Here is a 17,657-nt window from a genome sequence, read left to right on the forward strand (position 1 = left end):
TTATCTAGTACTTCATCTCTGAAATGTAGGGGAAATACATTTCAGAGTTAGTTACATTCCACCACTGATTACACATTTCTGGTCGCTGATTGTGATGCTAATGAAGATTTAGTTTCATCAGATGAGGTTTCAAATAAACTTTGTTTTCAGGTTCCATTAAGTGACAGATTGATAAACACAGAGAGGATAAAGAGAAATCAAACTAAAGACTGAAGCTGTCACATTCCAGTCATATTTACCAGAAACACAAAGAGGGTCAGAGAGAATAGGAAGGAGAGACGTTAACAATGTGTGGAAGTGTACATAACCTTAAACAACCCTTAAAGAGGACAGGGGCCTATACTCTTATCAGATGGGGTGCTGTTCTACTTCAGCATAAGCTCTGTGTGTGTGTGTGTGTGTGTGTGTGTGCGTGTGTGTGTGTGTGCGTGCGTGTGTGTGCGTTCATGTGTGCGTGCGTGCGTGTTTGTGTGGGCTATTGCCATTGTACAAGTGACACATTAACCAATGACTCTGTTAATGAAGGACATGCAATCACTGATTCTTGAGTTTCTGCAGCGCACACACGCATACACTCACTCACACACACACACACACACACACACACACACACACACACACACACACACACACACACACACACACACACACACACACACACACACACACACACACACACACACACACACACACACACACACACACACAGTGTATGTAGATAGCCAGTTCAAAGTTTACAGATGGAGAAATATATTCTTTCCTCAACAGGGTGCAATAATGTTAGAGTTTAAGGCCGTGCACCGCCATAAACCTATTTAAAGGTGCAGAAGAGCGTGATTCAAAGACCAGGATGACTTTATTACTGGCACACTGTATCACACAAATACACTCTCTCACGCACACACACGGTTCAAGTCAAGTGAAGTCAAGTTTATATGTATCGCCCAATAAAACATACAGTGTCCCCCAAGCCTGCATCAGCAGTTACTGGCCCAGTTTAAAAGGAGACAAACAAATGTATAATGAACTTATAGGGGACATAGCACTGGCCCGATGCAAAAGAGATTTCTACCAGTGAATGTTCTTTGGATGACTGGAGTGTAGGTGCTACTCCTTATTATGATGGATGAAGTAAAAACAACTTATTTAGCCCTTTGCTCATGGCAGTAATAGTTAAGGTTTCCCCCAACTGTTGGAATTATCTGATTTATCTATGTTTGATCCAACTACACTACATCTGTCTAAGCCAAAAGTCATGCGCTGGAGACAGCCAAGCGTGGCAAAGATGGTCATCAGCTCATAGTTCACAGAGACAGACAGAGGGACATGTGGGAACTGGCCCAACAGGTCTGATGTGAGGCTGCACACAAACAGCTTTACAACGGTCACTGAGACAGATGGGGGATCTGAAGAAGAGTATGTTTTGTTCATGTCTGCTGTCTTGAGGGTAAAACTCACATGTATCAATATTGTTGTACATGATGGCAGGTATGCAATGAGATGCAGAGTAGTAACTTGTGTTAATTGACAGCATTTTGTGTATGGAATACATTCACTTTAATCTAATATTTTGATGATAGTGTTCACTTTTCATATTGTGACTTTGATCTTTAACAATAAAGTGTATGGTTCCTTGTGTACATCTTATATTTATTTATAACATGTTAACAACACTGGACAAACTATTTCAATAATGCCTTTACTTCACTGTAGCTGACGAAATGTGTCCTGCATTACTAAAACCTCTAATTACGTTCCGCAAAACAGCAAAAAAGTGGGATTTAAGCATAGAGTAAAACACTGTCTCATCACTGGGTCAACACATTCAACATGATGCTGGCAGACAAACTGAAAGAAACAATGTCACTGTTGAGAGACACTGAATTGTATTGTGTATACACTTCAGAGTCTTCACTAACCGTTAATGGAAACATAAACATTAAAGACGTGTGAACGTCCTGAGATGTGTTTCAGCCCTGCAGGGCATGTGCAGAAATACACCTGTCACTACCTGATCCAAGCAGTACAAGTGTGTCTGCCATCTCGGACAGTGTGCTTGGACAAACCACAAACAGAACTGCAGTAAAACTGGCATCAATGTACAGTTTTTCCCAATATCTAATTTAATAAGAGTGATATGAACGCTGACACAATGCACTGCTGTTTGAAAGAAGAGTTAGCAAAATGAATCATAACAAACCTTGCCAGTTATTGGTTTTGCTGCAGTTCTGCATGTGGTTTGTCCATGTGGTGCTGCCATATCTAGCTGTCCAAGATGGTGCTCATACAATAGCTGATCAGGTCAGGCAGTGACAACATCTTCTTCTGAGTCAGACACACTTTAAATAGCATCTGTGTCCATCTGTTTTTCTGTGGCTATGACCATTGATTTTTTTGTTTATGTCAGTCTCTGTCTCCCTTTACGCCCTTCCATTGTACTTTTACTACTATAAATGAAAAATTATAAAAAAAAAAAAAAATGAAACAAAATTCCTTTTTGCCGACTTAAATGAAACCATTTGCAAGACCAAAATAAGTTAAATCCTGCAACTTAACTAGCTTGAATTTACAGAAATGACATTTTTGAAAGGTTTTGTCTTCTAATGCATAAGTAAATTTGTTTATTAGCTTGTTGCCCAATCAGGTTATTCCATTGTAAGGTGAAGTAACTCAAACTGAAACAAAATGAAATATTTAACGCCCTTTCCACAAATAAAAAATGAAACTAAACCTGCTGACATAACTTGAAAACTGAAACTCAACTGGATGAGACTAAAATCTAAGTAAAAATGAATTAAGATGTAAAAATAGTAATTTCCTGCTCCAGTTTTCAACAGCAGAATATATTTCAGTAATCAAAGTAATGTCATTCAGACGACAAACACTAAACAGCTTCTTTGGATCCATCCTCAGTTGTCGATCAACGTCCCAACAGAGGGAGCGAACACGTGTGTGTATGTCTGAAGGTACACTCGGATTTAAATTAACCAACGTCGAGTGTAAAAATGCTGTTCTGCCTAAAAACAAAACCCTCTGAGAGTAAGAATACACTCGAGACAACAGGGAAAAGTTGTAACACTTCCTCATTCAAAGTGTCACCTCACATCCTGTAACGACTGTCAGCCAATCCCAGCGTCCCACTTATGATTAACAGTAATGACTCAGCACAATAGGAGAGGCTTTCTGCCCTCCCACACACACACACACACACACACACACACACAGGATCTGACATTAGAGTCCTGCATGTTTTTTTTTCCTTCCATCCTGATGAAAGAAGTTTCCCCTTTTGCCTAGAATTTGATCAGCTGACACTTCAGTCATGTGGCTTGTCACTAACCAATGGCAGAGCAGAGGCATTGTGTGTTTAGGTGCAACAATCACTGCCAAGGTCAAGGAGACGAGGAAGGAGAGAGGGGGAGAGAGCGAGGGAGAGAGGGGGAGAGAGAGAGAGGGAGAGAAAGAGAGAGAGAAGGAAAAATATAAGGCACAATAGAAGAAGAAACAGAGTCATCCTCATGACTTGTAACCACACTGAAGCCACTAATTATCTGACCAGTAACCATTCTAACGTCAACATGGGTGACTGTCCTCTCTCCCAACACTCACTGTCTTGTGACATGTAGTTAAAATAATAAAACACGACAGGACAGAATAGAATAGAATAGAATAGAATAGAATAGAACAAGCTAGCAATTCTTTTTGTAGTCTTGGTGACTATTTGGTTAAAACCCTCTATTAACACAAACTCAACAGTCCAGACAGTTTAATCCACTGTTACATTTACTTTTCCGACACATTATGTAAATCTCCAAAATTGACAATCCCGCAGGAAGCCTACTTCCTTTTTCCTTTTTCTTCTACTTTTGCATAACTGAGTTTAACACAATGGATGTCTCAGGGGAGAGGCTCTAAGACAGTGTGCATGATTATCCCAGTTCGTACCAGCCATTGCATCTCGGTAAATGAGGCCATTTCGAATCAGCTATGAACACTCTTGTCTTTAGAACCAGTTCATTTTGAGCACAACTCAGCCTTAATCCATCATTGTCATGAACTATATACAAAGTATATAAAAGGGCTTTCAATGCCAATTGTTGTATCTCTTCATGCTATGACCAATGTAAAGGCATGAATGAATGTAGTCTTTGCATGAAGCATCTCATTAATTAAAGGCAGAGTGATAACTGAGTACAATACCTGTAATTATAAGTAGTGCATCATTATAGAGTAGTAACTGGAACTGCGCCCTTCATCTGCACCTATTTGTGTCTTCTGACAATCTTTGACCTGCAATTTTCAGCCTTCCTCATTTCCCAGAGAGACAAATTGTACTCTAAATCAAACACTCACACACACCAAACACACACACCCACACCCCCACACACACACACACACCCATACACACACAAAGTCCAGAAAAGTGAGACGGGAAAGTAAAACAAGCAGATAAGAGGCTGAATGAAAAGCTGGAGGAATTCAGTGTCGACCAACCCCGGCTAACGCCCCCCTAAATACAGATCCCTAAATACACAATAGCCAAACTGCAGGTAAACAGTTTCACTCACATCACAGCCAAACAGGTGTTTTATGACAAGAACAAAAAAAACATCCATTCACCTGCCTATCATTTCCCTGAAAAAAACAGAGGGGAATGGGTGAGGGTAAAAGGGATGTGCCTGATTGTCTGTGCGTGTGTGTGTGTGGGTGTGTGTGTGTGTGGCCTGAGCATGGCCACTTTGTGTCAGTTTTGTGAATGGGTTCACAGAGTCAGTCTCGGCCCATGGAACATTCCATTCTGACGAGGCGGGGGGGGAGTAGGTGCGTGAATGTGTGTGTGCATGTGTATGTGTGTGTGTGTGTGCGTGCGTGTGCGTACATTCACGTGTGTGTGTTTGGGGTTGGATCTTATCACGAGATGTAGCACTGGTAGTTTCTGTCCCGCAACCTACTCACTTCCACACACTCCTCAACACCACTAGCATTTGCTTGCCTTCCCTGCCAGACTCGAATCGCACACTGCACGGGCACACAGACACACACACACACACACACACACACACACACACACACACACACACACACACACACACACACACACAAACACACACACACACACCTTGCCTCTTGGCCTGCTGTCCAGACAACTAACCCATTGTGTGTAGCAACAGGTATGCAGAGACAAGCCTGTATGAGAACAGGCAATTGGATGCTCTGTGCTAAAGGACAAGTTCACATATTTTTCAAGTCCATATCAATAATACCAGCATGCTCATGAGTGCATTAAAACAGTTATTAGTTTCTATCATAGTTCCACAAGTCTAAACTGACTATAAAAGTCCTCCAAAGGTGATTTGCAGCAATAAGTTTGCGGATTCCTCCCCCATCACTTACAGTGGTATTACATTATACAGAGATTAATTACAGCAGTAGATTGAGGGTTTTAATTAAAAATTGCATGTAAGTATTGTTTTAAGACACACTTTGCAGCTGAAAGAGGAGGAGGAAGAAGTGAAACGAAGCATAATAACAGCATTAGCAAATAAGCAGGTTGAAGGACGGAGGGGGGAAGCGAGCAGGAGAGGAGGAGAGAGGATGGAGGGTTCAGCAGTGTCACCACACAGGGGGGGTGGAGGGGTTACGCAGGGGTCGAAGGTTGAACGGCAGAAGGCGGGGGTGTCGGGAAAAGAGTGGAGGAGGAGGAGGAGGAGGAGGAGGAGGAGGAGGAGGAGGAGGAGGAGGAGGAGAAGGAGTGTTGATCCAGCCTTCACAGTGAGTGGATGTCACCTGTTTACACACTCAACAGTTTGCATTGCCACGCTCTCAGAGGAGAGACAGTTGCACAATGTCTCGTCTCCTCAGATCACTCTCGTTACAAAAACATCTCTTACTCTCGCTCTCACTTAGGCCTAGATGTATCAACATGTGCAGATGATTCTGGAAGCTTTGAAGTATCCTCCAATATAATGGAGCTGAATGGGATTCTATTTGCGGTGGCCAAAGTATTAAAACATATGATAACTCGTCCTATTACTCTGGATCAACGCTCTAAACTTCTTCACTGGACCTACTTTCAACTGAAGATAATGTCCCTATGAGAGCAGTTTAATGGAAAGGTCTGTCTACAAGAAATGACATTAAAATAGTTATTATTTCCTTTAGCAATTACAGCACATTTACCTCCAGTGTGACAGATACAGACGGGTGGCTGAGTGAATTGAAGAGTGTTAAGCGTGCAGGACTTTGATGTGGTTTAGGAAACAGTTACAGGGAAAGTTTGGTCAAACGCTTTAGTTGCATAGAGTGAATTAAGTCAGCCAAAACTGTTTTCAGGCAATACTAATGTAACTTCTTGGAGATAGCGCTGGGTTTGTCCAAAGTAGAACTGATGTTGATTCTGTAAAAAATGTTTTAACTGAATATCCAAGCAAAGAATTCCTGAGGTAAAAATCTCAAGATATATCAGAACCTGCATAAATTAGAGCCGGTCCTCCGCCCTGGTCATCTTTTTAAAAATGACTTGTGCTTGGATTCACCAAGTGAGGACCTCTTGTGGTCTTGTGGTGAGTGAATAATGATTGGTGAAGTAGCATGACGTTGTCATAAAGACACAAAACCGCTAATGGGGGAGAGGTTGGGGTTGGTGGTTTGGTCAGCGAAGCGTGTGACTTTGACACAGGAGACCGTTGTTTGCATCCCGCTTTCCAACATCAATCCATGTTCAGTAGTTTTGTTGCCCAAACCGTCAGTCTCAAAGGTAGAACCTTCCTGAGCGATACCAAAGCAATGTTTGATATGAGGAGAGAGCGCTGAGTGTGTGCCGTATTTTTAATCCCATCATGCCTGAGACCCAGGCAATGTGAACCAATCCCAAAGACACAACACAAACACCTGGAGCACACTTGTGCACGGCAAGGACATCATTTAGAAAACACTTTTCCGGGCTTTAAAATATAATAAATATAAAATATACAATACAAAGTGTCCTGTGGTCTGTGGGACAAATGCTTTTAAGGCCACAGGGATATTTTTCAGCACAATACCACGAGTGACCACTGGGAAACTTGTGTGTATTGCAGTGTCACCGTCTCCAGGTCTTATAATACATCAAGTAACGGAGCAACAAAATGTGCAGAGCCAGCAAGTCAAGGTGGTCGGCAAAAAAATCTCAACTCTAAAACTGCTGTTTGTTCTCCTGTTCATACCAATAATTTATGTTGGTTTCTTTTAACTAAGACTGCGGTTGTTCCAAATGTGAAACTAGCATAAAACTAAACAAACCTGAACCGTTTTTTAGATCAACACACAACATAACAATGATTTATTTGTTCCTGAAGTGATTTGGAATCTTTTTGGAGAGCACGGTCCAATAAAACAACAAAAGGCTTATATGAGTTGCTCTGGAATGGAGGGATGAACAAATTGGTTGTTTTTGATTTGAAAGATTTGTTGAAAGAGATGGATATGTTTTTGGGTAAACTGACCCTTTAACTTGAGGGGACATAGGAGAAAGGAGCGGAGGGGGTAAGTTGACCTAATAAACACCCTGATCCTGTTTACGATGTTCTCCAACACATTGTTCGTATTTCCTTTCATCTTACTCCCCACCATCGAGCCTTGAATGTATCATTGCTCTGTTTCAATCCAGAGTATCTGCTGATCAAAGCCTCATTTTGCCTCTTTGTGTTTGCTTTTGAGAACAAATTGAGCATATCAAAAAAATATTTTGCTACATTTAACTCCATCTTTCAATCCGTATTTGTTACCCTTATTTCCACCTGTGTCAACTTTCCTCTCGTCCTGCTGCAGTTCAGTGTTTGGTCCGATCGGAGCGGAGCTAAAGAGAGGGGTGGAGGGGAGGGGAGGTGATCGAGGGGAAGAATGTGGCCATTGTGCTTTCCAGGTATGTGTGTTTGTGACAAACAGACAGAAAGCGAGGGAGAGAGGAGAGGGAGGCTGATCAGATCCGGTTACAGGTGTTTCATAAACAACACAATATTGCTAACAGGTTCCCCACTCTCTTTGTGTCAGCTGCATTAGTCTCTCTCCTCCGCAGCTTTAGATTTCTGCCTCAGTGTCGGTGGATTAGGCTCATGGCTTTGTCACACACACTGGACCGAAATCTGTGCTTCCCCATTATGACCATGAGATGATCATGTGACAGTCATGTGACCACGACCATACACTACGTGCGTATGTGACTGTGTGTGTATCTATTTGATGCCGTCGAAGCTCTTCCTTATGCAATTTCCCATCAGGTTCCTGCTTCTGAAAATCGGCTTAACCTTCATCAGAACCAAAAGAGATGTTTTATTTTCCTTCCTGTTGCCCTCCAGTGTTGTCTGTCTTCCTGAAACTAGTCTTCCTGAAACACAATACCACTAAGGTCACAATAGAAAGAAAGAAAAACACGCGGCTAGATATAAATTCCTGTCTTGGATAACTGTTTGTCTCTTTTTGCATTTGTGGAATGTGATACAGTGGGTTGTGAGATAAGTATCAGCCTGAAAAAATGGTTCACCTCTTGAACCCTCTTGCACAATCATCAGCGAACCTAGCGACCGTCTGAGATACAGGCAGACGCACAGACGCGTCCATTTGAATAATCATATATGAACCATTTAACTAGTATCTATTTTTGGTTTTGTTTTTGCATGAGGCAGTTCGAAGAAGTCGTGTGTCATCACTCTATCAGGTCTGACCAGCACTTCAACACTCACACACCTCACACACACCTTAAACTCGTGGAAGCATTTACAGTATTCATAAGGAAGCTGCTTACCACACACACACACACACACACACACACACACACACACACACACACACGTACTGACAGGGAAGTGTATTTCAGGTGTCACTCAGCACCTCTCAGTTCTCTACAGGTGACTGTCAGGGAAACAGAAAGTTAGCAAACAAAACTTCTCTCACATAACGTCTGAAAATGATCAGCTTAATTCTTTTAGAGCTGCATAAATTAAAAACTCTGCAAATTCTCATACAACCCTTTCTTTTTTGTAGGTTTATATTTCATTTTCCCTTCAGTTCTTATTTCAGCTTCACGTCTTATTTTGTGCGCTCAAGTTTGTAAATGTGTTCATTCTGAAGAAGTTTGACTCCTTAACTTTGTGTGGGTTTTTCTGTGGCAAATCATTCATTCATTCAGTCACAAACTACAGTAGGAATAGGTTTGAATTCTAAGAGCTTCACAGTTCAACACATCTTTAGAGACTCAGAAGAACAGTGATGGAATGTACCAAATACATCTACACATGTGCTGTACAGAAGAACAGTGCTGAGGTACTTTTCTATCATCCACTATCTACTATTTTCTGCTACATTATATTTCCACTTCGCCACATTTTGGAGGCAAATCCTGTACTACATTTAATTGAAAACATTAGTTACTAAAACATATTACAGAGCCATTTTAATGATTGATTTTATCGACAGTTGAATAAGAAACATGCTTATTCTGACAGAAATAATGTTTATCTGATCTGTTTAGCATCCAGGCCAATTGTCAGGCAAGCTATAGTACACAGTATTTACATACATGTAAATGCATTTGTGATGTACTTTTACTTTACTGAAGTAAAGTGTCCACAAAGCTGTCCACAAATGTACAGTAAACTATATGACACACAGTATGTTCAGGCACGTGGGCACACACACAAAATCATTTATACACGACTAAGTCTCGTTTGTACAACAACAGGACACCCAAGGCTAACCCTGGCGCCCTGTTCGACCAGTTTCTGAAAAACACACACACACACACACACACACACACACACACAACAACTCAACAAGACAGCAACTGATCATACACACACACAACCCCACACAAATAAACATCGAGTCCCTGTTCCATAACCTTGTAGTGAAGGTTATAGCAGTCAGCTGGGTCAGTGTGAACACTGGACCAGCTGAAGAAATGTCCTTCCAGATACCCACTGTGTGTGTGTGTGTGTGTGTGTGTGCGTGTGTGTGTGTGTGTGCGTGTGTGTGTGTGCGTAGTCATCCAGGTGAGAAAATAAACACCATGACCCTTCATTCAAAACTTAAAGCAGAACTATTAAGATCAAAACTAGACAGAAAGGAAAGAAGAAGAGCCACATGACGAGTTCCCAGCCAACCTGTAGGATGATGGGACGCGTAGTCACTTGTGTCGCTGTTGGTTCTTCTGCCGCCGTTCGAAAGCAACAATCCAGCTTGTCACTTTCTCATCTTCTCTCCCCTCTTCCTCTCCTCCTCTGCGCTGTGTGTCAGGTTCTCTCCGGCCCCTCGGTCGCTGTCAAGGTGCCTCCTGTCTTCAATGACAGGGCGCCGAAAGCACAATCAGAAAAGATCTCACACACATCTAACGAATACACACTGAGAGAGAGAGACAGAGGACAAGTCAGAGTTTCTGTTCTCCTTTTGGTGTTTTTTTGGATTCTGACTCAGATCCTCTCCGTTTGTCCTCTCCTCTGCTTTCAGTCACGACAGCGCTCGTAGACGCAACAGCGGGAGACAAGAGAAGAAAGAGAGAGAGGGAGAGAGAGAGAGAGAGAGAGAGAGGAGGGGAGCACACAAGGTCTCGAGGTGGAGGAGAGAGGAGAGAGGGGAAAAGAGTAAGGGAGAGAAGGAGGGCGAAAGGGAGAGATGGAGGGAGGGAGGGAGAGATGGTGGGAGGAATGGCAGTGGTAATTAGTGAGTCTGTACCTGACTCTCACTGACATAAGCCCCACATTCCTCAGAAGTGAGGACGGGGGGAGAGGCGAGGGTGGGGAGAAGAAAAGAGAAAAGTTCTGAACACACACACACCAACACACTAATGATCCCAGAGAGCACCCTCTCCACCCGAAAACAAACAAAAACCTGTCCTCCTTACAGCACAACATAACTGGGTGCGGCGTCGCCCGGGTCAAGGTTGCATGATGTCGAGTGAAGGTGCTGCTCAGCGTCCGTCGCCTCCAGATACTTCCTCTCGTGTGTTTAGTCTTTTCTCTTCACTCTCCCCTCTTGTCTCTTTGACTCTCTCTCTCTCTCTCTCTCTCTCTCTCTCTCTTTCGGTCTGTGTTTGGTGTACACACTGCCTGCTCCTGAAACTCACCAAACCAGAATCTGACTGCCCAGATCCCCTACACACCTCCCTCCGCTCCCTCCCTCCTATCATTCCGGATGGGAAATGCTATCCTCCTGTGGCCCTGGCCAATCTATGCGTGTGTGTGTGTGTGTGTGCGTGTGTGTGTGCGTGCGTGCGTGTGCGTCTGCTCTCGCACAAACAGCCAGACCTGAATCATTTCAGCCGCAGCAGCATTCCTCTAAAGGAGTTTCCTGCACACCTAAGTTCAAAAACTCACACACCACATGATCGCTCACCTCCACCGCACGTTCATTAGCGACGAGCGTGCACACAAACGGGCCGACCTTTTTTTTTTGCCCTCATTCAGAAATATCTACACCCCTGATGTCACGATGACATGCTGTCTTTATGTTACAGTGTTCACCCCCTCTTGACGTAGGTAGATCCCGTTGTAATGACAGCTCTCAGTAATAACAACCCGCTCAGATTTCCTGTGTTTAACTGTCAGCGTGAGGATGAAACTGGGGGAAACGTGAGACCTGAGATGTCCAGTTGAGTTTCTCACCTTTGTTACAGACGTTATTCCCCAAACTCCCAAACTCCAACTGAAAGTAAAACAGTGACTGGTTGAACTGCTTCTTCTTCTATTAATTGTAATCCCTCACATTTCTTGTCCTCTTCCTCTTCCCACCCACTCTTTACTCTCTTTCATTTTTGCTTGTTAGATCATGTAGAGCAGTTTCAACACACCAGACCTCCTTTCCTCATTCAGCATCGTGCATGAGCGTGTGTGTGTGTGGTGTGTCTGTGTGTGTTCGCCTACCTGAACTCCTTGCACTTCCTTCTTCCTGGTCTCAGGTGTGCGACGAGTGCAACGTCTTTGGAACAGCCGGTTGAATGAGACACATAGAGAGAGACAGAGAGAGAGAGCTGATGTGAACAGTGTGGTCAGCCAACTGACAGGCTGAGGACAGAAGAGAGAAGTGAGGAAGCTGGATTTCTGTTTAGAGTAACAACACACACACACACACACACACACACACACACACACACACACACACACGCATACATTCAGATAAAGTCCCAGCACACACACTAACACTCACACAGTAGGGAACTTTCGAGCGTGTGTGTGTGTGTGTGTGTGTGTGTGTGTGTGTGTGTGTGTGTGTGTGTGTGTGTAGGAAACTGAGATTGAGTCAGACGTGCTCACACAGAGAAATAACGTTTCAACACAGCGGCTGAACTCCGGCTGGGAGGAGACCAGGGGCCGTTGGACATGTTGCTCAATACTTTTCACTTTAATGCTTACTTAACAGAACGCACGGATTAAGTGTGTAAATACAAAAGCACAAATGATACAGAGTTAAGTTTTAATAACTGCAGCGCTGATCTGTAGCCGTGTGTTGAGAAAGACATGCGTTCTTACTACACTATCACAGGTGTGAGCAGCGAGGTGGTTTATTTATCATAGCCTGGTTGTATAGTAGTGACAGAGTGTGGGCAGATCTCACTTCATTTTCTCTTTCAGTTCATTAACTGCATTTTACATTTACTCATCTGACGATTATCTAAAATATGATCAAGGATTTGAGACTGCCAGCTGTGTTTTTCCACCATAAACAATTACTCAAGTCAGTATTTTACAGTATGAAACTCCACTTGCAGAGACTTGCTCAGGTGAGATAATCCATCGCGGTAAAGACTGTGACTTCTATCAGTATACCTGACGGCTGCATGTTTATACAGTGCAGCCTGTTGAAAGTCATTGCGCAGTCCACAAAATTACCAGTGGCAATAAAATAACTTTGGCATGAGACAAGTCAAAGACTATGGCGTTCTTTAAAAAACAGCTGCCAGTAACATGAGGAAGTACTATTACTGTGGTATTAATGTGGTTTTGGTGAAGAAATTTATATCAGAAGAGAAAGATCTTGATTGACAGATTTTTATTTTTCATTATGCCAAAACAAACAAAATAAACAAACTCTATTAATTTTCTTGGCTGAATAAACTGAATAATCAAACAGACCTTAAAGGGCAACACAATTTCATACTGTACAACTTTCTTTGTATTTGGCTGACCCTGCCACCTTTCTAGCTTTAAACAGCGTTCTGAGACCTTATTTTCCCCTGAGAACAGCATGTTTATTCAGCTATTTGAATTATTTGACTTTGAGCTCAATTAGGAGTTTTTTTAATTACCTTATTAATATTGTAAATGTTAAAAATTCTCAGTTTAAGCTCTGCTCCAAAACCACAAGGGGAAACAAACCAGACTGTGCTGGTTAGTTTTATTTCGTTTAAGTCGGACACTTGAGGCTTTTTCTGTCTAGTAAGGAAAATAGATGTAAGGCTTAGTTACTATTTCTTGACATTTTGTAAGTTTATATTATGAGGCTTACCAGCTAACTCACCCATGGAATTAAATCTCCCAGTTAAAACTACTGGGGCTCTCTGACTGTCACCTCCGGCTTGACAGTGGTTGTTAGGAGACAGGACAAGCTGAGGCTAGCTGGTTAGCATGCTAACTAGAGCAGACATCTCTGTGACACAGGTCTTTTACAAAGTCAGCACTTGTTTTGTTTGGGTTTTTTTTTTTTTTACATTCTGTTGATACTGTTACTGATACTGTTGTTATTTTTTTAGTTTTTAAATAAAAAATTTCGCCATGTCGTTCAAACAGCTTCTTTAATCTTCACACTAACCTTGTAGCTAACGTTTTATCAGACAGTAAGTTAGCTAAACAGAGACGTTGATGACGTACCTTTCTTCGGGGATTTTGTAGGAGTTGAATGTTGTGAATTTCTGAGTTTTGAGCTGCAGACCCTGTAACCTGTTCTCTTCTTGTTGCTGTCATTAACAACAAAATCCTTCAATCCAAATGTCATTATTTTTGGACTAGGCCCCCCCATGATGGCGTGTTCACTGATTGGCTCTGCTGGTCTGCTGTGTCCTGTTTGGTTGCCAGGTTTACATGGAAAAAGCAAATATTTGATTTATAAAGTCCTAAAATAAAAGTCCTGCTTTATATACTTTATATACACCTGCTCTGTCACAACCTGACATTTTTATATATATATATATATATATATATATATATATATATATATATATATATATATATATATATATATATATATATATATATATATAAAATGTATGTCATTGTTAAATGTTTAAGAAAGTCAAGTCCTTTCAAGTCATCTGCAAGTCTAAGCCAAGTCTGAAGTCATGAATACCAAGTCAGAAATCAGATCCAGTCTTTAATCAGTGTTAGTCCAGAAAGCATCAAGTCCTCGAGTAAGAGAGAGAGAGAAAATATCTAACCATTCCTTCAACAGATGCAGAGATCATGACCAAACTAATTTTATAAAACGGGGAAATTTGTAATAAACTCGAATTATCCTTTAATTATGGCTTCACGGATGTTTAGTTTACATACACACAGAGAGAGACTCTGAGATGTGCACATGCAGCCTTTTCACAGGGTGTAAACAAAAGCAAACTCTTCCCACAATAAGCAGCTCAGACCCTGCCCTGGTTGCTACACAAAAGACAGAGAGACCTGAGACACAGAGAGCAGAGATTCCCAGGAACACACTCCGCCGCTACTCCAAAACGCCCGACAAAGACACACAAAGAGACGGGGGAAGTGTATCTATTCACCTGCAACAAGTGGGCCCGATCAAGCCATCACACAAGAAAAACTGAGAGAGGAGGAAAACTGTGATCATATTTCTATTGTATGTGTTGGTGAACTGGATTTATGATGTCAAATTGTATCAAGTGACGTGGCCCTGATGTGGATCTTATTCTTGTTAGTCTGCTGTTACTTCCCTTGCTGTCTCTCTTTTCTCCACTGCTCTCTCCCCGTTACATAAATAATAAGATTGCTGACAAATTTGGCTGTGATGTAGCAGTGATGTTTCTCACCCAGTTCTGACCTTGTCTGACAAAAGCAGCATTCCCAAAGGTTAAAATGTGTGTGTGTGTGTGTGTGTGTGTGTGTGTGTGTGTGTGTGCGTGTGCGTGTGCGTGTGCGTGTGTGTGTGTGTCTGTAATAGATTCTTATTGGCTCTTGATGAGTGAGAGAGATCAAACCCAACTTGATAAGCGCCACTAAATCTGTCTAAAAGTATGTGGACACCCACATCCATGCACTGATCTGGGGCTGTTTTTACTTGATGGTTAAAGTAATCATATTTTAATTGGCCATATGTGAGCAGATTGTAATGTGACAGGAATAATTACACCATCCCGGTCTCTCTCGGTTACCTATAAAAGTGTGGATGGTTTGTTGAAGTTGTTTAACGCTGCTGGACTGTGGATTTCTTTGTGATGGACTCGGGGTCATGACTCTATGCAGGCCTGGTCTCAGTCAACCAAGAGAGAGCAGCAGTTAAAAGTTTAGAAAAGGAGTCCACTAACGTAAACTAGCAACACAGAAGTTCCACAGGGCCAAGAATGGGTTGGTACATGGCAGCAAGTAAACACTTTAAGACATCAGGTACGGAATAGAGAAACAAAAGTACGAAACCGAGCACACAAGAAAATGAACAGAAAACCTGTCTCAAGATGTTCTTGGCTGTGCCTTAAATTCAAAGACACTATTCACTATTCGCACAGACTTGGGGCTGTGGTGATACTCCAATATTGATGATAATTGGGATATCTAAATATGAAATACTGATATTCTGCCAATAATCCACATATGATAATATCATGCATCGTATCGTATTGTATCGTATCGTATTGTATCATATATCGTATTGATAATATATCGGCTGTGCGATCAATTTAGCTTGTTTCCGTTCTTGTTTTGCCACAGTTAGGTGGCTGTAATGCACCTTAGCTCTGGGTTCCCAAGTGTGGAAACTGTCATGACATGATATTAAAGGCCATGGGATGGGGATGAGATGTTCCACAATCACGTAAGGGTGTAATGTTGGGCTGTCCACTACTTTTGGCCACATATTACTCCCAACCTGACCCATTTTCCTGTAGTATATCGAGGAAAGGTCACTGAAGTAGACAACAAGCACACACACACTGCATATATGGAACAAAAGTGTGAACACTAAATGTGATCAAGTCTGAAGGTAAACAGACTAAAGACAGAGAAGAAACTCCTCCCAGCTTCCCGTAAAGATTAGACCTTTATTGAGAAAATTCCAGGTCGGCTTATGGCCGCACGACCCGCAGTCTCCAACCAGGCCGATTATTGAATACACACACAAACACCCACACACACACACACACACTCACACACAAACACAGGGCATGGGGAGCAACTGGAGGCCTGTTGTGAGGCGACATTGATGACGCGTGTTGGATGGGATAATCTCTCCAGCTGTACTCTCACTCCTGTGGAGAAGTGAGGCTCATTTGGGCCCCAAAGAGCTTCGAGGTTTTTCCACACAATGAAACAAAGAAAAAAAACCTCCTGCTCCCTTTTTCTCTGGCAAGATCTGTGCTGTACCAAACACTAGTGAAGTACAAAAATCGACTTTGTGATACCCTTCACGGTCCATTACTGCTCGGTCCACCTCAGCTTGTGTGGCTGCTGGAGTCCAGCCTGCATCCTGTTCGTGCAGCACAAAGGCTGATATGAAGAGTCAGGTTCATACATTCTTAATGCTCGAGTACTCAGATCAAGTTAGAGGACAGAGAGTGGCTTTGAAATGGGTCACATGCTGCAGGAAGAAGGCTGCATTGTGTCTCTGACATACGCCAGTGAAATGTCTCCCTCTGCTGGTGTGACACAGACATTACTTACCTTTGACTTACGGCCTCAGTTTAAGACGATCCCCACTGAATTGTCATGTCATTATCCGTAACCGCTTATCCCTTTCCATGGGGTCACGGGGTGTTGCTGCTGGAGCCAATCCCAGCCTTGTCTCAGGGCGAGGGCAGGGTACTCCCTGGACAACCCCACTGAATTTTTAAGGGTAACTTCACCCGCTTTCATTACCCACAATGCAGCTCAGCCATTGAGTGACACCAGTGGAGGCAATTTGGAGGCAACACATTTTGAATTACTCATACTACACCCATTTTCAGGCTAATAATGTTATTTTTGGTTTTGGTTTAATGGTCAAAACATGTTTTTTCAGTGCCCTGAAACGCTCCTCCCCCGTCGCCTGAATACTCACTCTGCTCTGATTGGTCAGCTCACAATTGCCTGACCCAGCTCCGTTAACAACAACAACAGAGCAGCAGTGCTAAATCAATTCTTATATGCCAAACTTGCCACAAGGCATTACAAGAGGATGGAAAGATGTCCATGTGTTTCTCATATACCGCTAGGCCTCAAATGAGAGCTGATTTAGCCCCCTTTTGGCTCCAAAGAGAGTTGTTATGATCAAACGGAGGATGAACGTCCAAACTTGAGACTCTCTCTTTGGGACTCATCCTGTGAACTTATTTTCTTAATATTTTCTGATTCTCTAACCCATTGACCTGCCAGATAACACAAAGTACTACAGTTTCAAAACATTTCAAATGAAAACAAAAAACAGATCCTACAGATCCAACCGTCAGCACTGTTGTGACACGCCAGATGACATTACCTTCATGACATGTG

At 42.4% G+C, this 17,657-nt stretch overlaps 1 protein-coding gene across 8 annotated transcripts in view; it reads right to left on the minus strand.

The window, feature by feature from the left end:
* The window catches only part of rbm47 (RNA binding motif protein 47), a 34,855-nt gene extending 20,894 nt beyond the window's left edge, over nucleotides 1-13,961 (minus strand). For 3 of the 8 annotated variants that reach the window (XM_037092294.1, XM_037092288.1, XM_037092266.1), the window contains exons 1-2: nucleotides 11,895-12,052; nucleotides 10,140-10,313 (exon numbers count right to left, since the gene is read on the minus strand). The gene's annotated coding sequence lies outside the window, so the exon portion shown is untranslated. Of the gene's footprint in view, nucleotides 1-10,139; nucleotides 10,314-10,876; nucleotides 11,033-11,894; nucleotides 12,053-13,838 lie in introns of those variants that run through there. The other 5 variants (XM_037092283.1, XM_037092273.1, XM_037092227.1 and 2 more) reach the window with 4 other exon arrangements.
* Between the last annotated feature and the right edge of the window lie 3,696 nt (nucleotides 13,962-17,657).

The sequence above is a fragment of the Acanthopagrus latus genome, chromosome 1 (genome assembly GCF_904848185.1).
Source record: "Acanthopagrus latus isolate v.2019 chromosome 1, fAcaLat1.1, whole genome shotgun sequence".
NCBI lineage: Eukaryota > Metazoa > Chordata > Actinopteri > Spariformes > Sparidae > Acanthopagrus > Acanthopagrus latus.